This window comes from Salmo trutta, chromosome 23 (assembly GCF_901001165.1).
Source record: "Salmo trutta chromosome 23, fSalTru1.1, whole genome shotgun sequence".
Taxonomy (NCBI): domain Eukaryota; kingdom Metazoa; phylum Chordata; class Actinopteri; order Salmoniformes; family Salmonidae; genus Salmo; species Salmo trutta.
In genome coordinates this window covers 10,839,175-10,844,984 of record NC_042979.1, presented here as the reverse complement: position 1 = coordinate 10,844,984, position 5,810 = coordinate 10,839,175, and positions in this window count along the sequence as shown.

Sequence of the window (5,810 nt, the reverse complement as noted above, 5' to 3'; positions counted from 1 at the left end):
CTCAAATCTGAAAATATTTGTGTATACCCACCCTTGTTTTTTTCTACTGTGTAAATTGAGTGAAATAACTATAAAAGGTACATCTGGTTCCCAGGTGTATATGTTAGGCTTGTGTGGTATACCTTATATGGGTATTTGGAGAAAGCAATGGGATGGTTTGTCAATACAATATCAACTATTTATTTGAAGTTTTTCAATACATTTTAATATTTGTAGCTACTGTTTAAGTTACACTACATGACCAAAAGCGATCAAACATCTCAATTCAAAATCATGGGCATTAACATGGAGTTGTTCCCCCCTTTGCTGCAATAGCAGCCTCCACTCTTCTGGGAAGGCTTTCCGCTAGATGTTGGAACATTGCTGTGGGAACTAGCTTCCATTCAGCCACAAACATAAGAGAGGTCAGGCACTGATGTTGGGCGATTAGGCCTGGCTCGTAGTCGGCATTCCAATTCATCCCAAAGGTGTTCGATGGGGTTGAAGTCAGGGCTCTGTGCAGGCCAGTTAAGTTCTTCCACACCGATGTCGACAAACCATTTCTGTGTTGACCTCACTTTGTGCACGGGGGCATTGTCATGCTGAAACAGGAAAGGGCCTTCCCCAAACTGTTGCCACAAAGTTGGAAGTATAGAATCGTCTAGAATGTCATTGCATGCTGTAGCGTTAAGATTTCCCTTCACTGGAAGTAAGGGGTCTAGCCTAAACCATGAAAAACAACCCCAGACCATTATTCCGCCTGCACCAAACTTTTTGGCACTATGCATTGGGGCAAGTATAGTTGTCTTGACATCCGCCAAACCCAGATCTGTCCGTTGGACTGCCAGATGGTGAAGCGTGATTCATCATTCCAGAGAACGCGTTTCCACTGCTCCAATGGCGGCAAGCTTTACACCACTCCAGCCAACGCTTTGCATTGCGCATGGTGATCTTAAGCTTGTGTTCGGCAGCTCGGCCATAGAAACCGATTTCATGAAGCTTAAGACGAACACTTATTGTCCTGACGTTGCTTCCAGAGGCAGTTTGGAACTACGTAGTTCGTGTTGCAACCGAGGACAGACGTTCTGTGAACTTGTCTGGCCTACCACATCGCGGCTGATCCGTTGTTGCTCCCAGACGTTTCCACTTCACAGTAACAGCACTTACAGTTGACCGGGGAAGCTCTAGCAGGGCTGAAATTTGACGAACTGACTTGTTGGAAAGGTGGAATCCTATGACGGTGGCACTGAGCTCTTCAGTAAGGCCATTCTACTGCCAAGGTTTGTCTATGGAGATTGCATGGCTGTGTGCTTTATTTTATACACCTGTCAGCAACGGGTGTGGCTGAAATGGCCAAATTCACTAATTTAAAGGGGTGTCCACATACTTTTGTATATATAGTATATTGCCTTCAGTCAACTTGTGCAATACCTTAGGAGATGAAGCAGATTGGGTTCTTCATTTCACCATAGTTCCCCAAATCAGTTAAGACATCACGTGCTTGTACAGTAAATGGCACAACCGGAGAAAGCGAGCTGGTGAGTCAATAGTGTTCTATATCCATCGGTGAGTCAGTTGTGCGACGCACATGAGATGACGTTACACTTGTATGCAATTCACTACTAAATGTTTGCCATCAGTTATCTAATAATGGCGATCTGCCAGAAGTCAAAGAGCTGTGCAGCTGCTGTTTTTTCCCCCTGTGCTTCCTACTAGTGTTTTTTTGTCTTCCATCTGCTCCGTACAGGCCTACACATGCTGCTCTTTCTTCAAAGGCATGCATCACAACTTTGGTCATTTGCATAATTTCTCTTGTTCAACTTTCGCTTGTAAATGTCCACACTCACCGAAATGGACATTCGGTAGCTACTAGCTAATCCTGTATGACTTGATGAACTGGATTTACCTACCATTGCAATTAGTTTTTGCTCGTTAGCTTTCAGCTAACAGTGTTTGTGATTTAGCTTTTTTTTTTTTTTAGTGCCCCCTTGTGTGCTATGTCAGTAATACCGTAAATCCTGGTATGAGAGCAGGACAATATGAAAATCTCTGTCACCCTGCCCTTCACTGTGAGATGACCGGAGTAGGGACTAGGCTGTAATCCAGGCCCAGTATAGCATAAATCCCAGGATTCAGGTCATAGGCCAATCTAAGAAAGTGCTGAGTGAATATTACTTCCACACACCCTTCGACCCAGGTTTAACACACAATAGACATATACCTGGTCAATTTGACATTACATTCATGAATATTCAACATGCAGTTTTTTGTTGATAACCTCCCAGCGAAATGCTTTCAGATTTTCTTCCACTTCTACCTGTATGCTGCCCTGTAATCCTGAATGACAAGCAGAACAATGGCAGAATTTTACTTATGTAGGCTAATAACACCAACACTGTTTAATGTTAATTAGGTTTTCTCAATGCTATTAGTGAGCTATATCGTGACACTCACAAGGGTTGTGTGTATAATAGTCTGCAACAGCCATAAAAAAAGATGGCTTAAAATGTGTTCCTCTGTACAACTCGGTTCTGCAACTGTGCCATAATAATGTATATGAGTCAGAAGATTGGTGGAAACTGCTGAGAGTTAGTGCTGGCTAAGAGGCTTTATTTCCAGATGAGTCATGAGCTGGATACTGCCTGGAGACGACGGGAATTTCAGCTGCAAATTATACTGTGGAGCTAATATCGAGACAATACATTCCCAAAATAGAAAAATGATTCAGATTGACCAGGGGTGAACCTTGTTCACATTGGTAGTTTCAAGTGACTCATCCAATGATTTTGCATATCTGAGTCGAATCTGTTCTATTTCAAGCCATATTTCAAACCACCTTCGGGGGTTTAAAGTCAGATGTGGATTCCTGGCCATGCGACTTGTCTGAATGGTCAAATCTGATTTATTTGCCCTAAAATGTTTTTTAGACATATTTGGCATATCTTGTTGCTTGCTAGCTACTCTGTTGACAGTTTGATAAGAACATGACATGGTAGCTACCTAGCTTGTTAATTGTTTACAAACATCCTGTCTGGCTGTATCACAGCCTGGTACGGCAACTGCACCGCCCTCAACCGCAAGGCTCTCCAGAGGGTGGTGCGGTCTGCACAACGCATCACCGGGGGCAAACTACCTGCCCTCCATGACACCTACAGCACCCGATGTCACAGGAAGGCCAAAAAGACAACCACCCGAGCCACTGCCTGTTCACACCGCTATCATTCAGAAGGCGAGGTCAGTACAGGTGCATCAAAGCTGGGACCGAGAGATTGAAAGACAGCTTCTACAGTTGGAGTCGGAAGTTTACATACACCTTAGCCAATACATTTAAACTCAGTTTTTCACAATTCCCGACATTTAATCCTAGTAAACATTCCCTGTCTTAGGTCAGTTAGGATCACCACTTTATTTTAAGAAGTGAAATGTCAGAATAGTACTAGAGAGAGATTTATCTCAGCTTGTATTTCTTTCATCACATTCCCAGTGGGTCAGAAGTGTACATACACTCAATTAGTATTTGGTAGCATTGCCTTTAAATTGTTTAACTTGGGTCAAACAATTCAGGTAGCTTTCCACGATAAGTTGGGTGAATTTTGGCCCATTCCTCCTGACAGAACTGGTGTAACTGAGTCAGGTTTGTAGGCCTCTTTGCTCGCACACGCTTTTTCAGTTCTGCCCACACATTTTCTATAGGATTGAGGTCAGGGCTTTGTGATGGCCACTCCAATACCTTGACTTTATTGTCCTTAAGCCATTTTGCCACAACTTTGGAAGTATGCTTGTGTCATTGTCCATTTGGAAGACCCATTTGCGACCAAGCTTTAACTTTCTGACTGATGTCTTGAGATGTTGCTTTAATATATCCACATCATTTTCCTCCCTCATGATGCCATCTATTTTGTGAAGTGCACCAGTCCCTCCTGCAGCAAAGCAGCCCCACAACATGATGCTGCCTTCCCCATGCTTCACAGTTGGGATGGTGTTTTTCGGCTTGCAAGCCTCCCCCTTTTTCCTCCAAACATAATGATGGTCATTATGGCCAAACAGTTCAATTTTAGTTTCATCAGACCAGAGGACATTTCTTCAAAAAGTACGATCTTTGTCCCCATGTGCAGTTGCAAACCATAGTCTGGCTTTTTTATGGCTGTTTTGGATCAGTGACTTCTTCCTTGCTGAGTGGTCTTTCAGGTTATGTCGATATAGAACTTGTTATGCTGTGGATATACATACATTTGGACCCGTTTCCTCCAGCATCTTCACAAGGTCCTTTGCTGTTGTTCTGGGATTGATTTGCACTTTTCGCACCAAAGTACGCTCATCTCTAGGAGACAGAACGTGTCTCCTTCCTGAGCAGTATGACGGCTGTGTGGTCCCATGGTGTTTTTACTCGTGTACTATTGTTTGTACAGATGAATGCGGTACCTTCAGGCGTTTGGAAATTGCTCCCAAGGATGAACAGGACTTGTGAAGGTCTACGATTCTTTTTCTGAGGTCTTGGCTGATTTCTTTTGATTTTCACATGATGTCAAGCAAAGAGGCACTGAGTTTGAAGGTAGGCCTTGAAAAACATCCACAGGTACACCTCCAATTGGCTCAAATGATGTCAATTAGCCTATCATAAGCTTCTAAAGCCATGACAGAATTTTCTGGAATTTTCCAAGCTGTTTAAAAGCACAGTCAACTTAGTGTATGTAAACTTCTGACCCACTGGAATTGTGATACAGTGAATTATAAGTGAAATAATCTGTCTAAACAGTTGTTGGAAAAATTACTTGTGTCATACACAAAGTAGATGACCTAACCGACTTGCCAAAACTATAGTTTGTTAAGAAGACATTTGTGGAGTGGTTGAAAAACGAGTTTTAATGACTCCAACCTAAGTGTATGTGAACTTCCGACTTCAACTGCATCTCAAGGCCATCAGACTGTTAAACAGCAATCACTAACTCAGAGAGGCTGCTGCCTACATTGAGACCCAATCACTGGACACTTTAATAAATGGATCGCTAGTCACTTTAAACAATTTCACTTTTAATAGTGCCACTTTAATAATGTTTACATATCCTACATTACTCATATCACATGTATATACTGTATTTTATACCATCTACTGCATCTTGCCTATGCCGCTCCTCCATCGCTCATCCGTATACTTATATGTACACATTCTGATTCACCCCTTTAGATTTGTGTGTATTAGGTAGTTGTTGGGGAATTTTTAGATATTACTGCACTGTCGGAACTAGAAGCACAAGCATTTTGCTACACTCGCATTAACATCTACTAACCATGTGTATGTGACCAATAAGATTTGATTTGAACAAATTAGTGAATGAGCTGGAAAGATAAACGGCTACTGTGGCTAGCAAAAAAAAAAGTTTGGATAATCTTATCCTTTGAGCCTTGAAAAGAGTTCTCACACTATGATTAGGGAACATTCAAAGCAACTGGGAAATGTCCATGGCGGGCTTTGTTGTCACCTTAACTTGCTACAACTTCTGTGTGATAGGAAGCACGCGCACCACCACCACCAATCAGCCTACACCACCGTGCACACCCGTCGTTCCTATGATAACTAGCTTAGCCATGTCAGCAAATGACTGCTGTCTATACACACACATCTGATTTGGTCACTCGTAACTTCCTGTTTGGAAAGTCAGTATTCCAAAACAAAACTGATTTGAGAATTAAGGCCTGCAGCATGAACAATGCTTTAGATACTTTGGCCCAACCTCTGTCCATATCTATGAAAACAATAGGATACAATGGATATTTAAATTATGTTTCCTATTATATAAAACTAACAAGATATCATTAGACGAAATGCATCC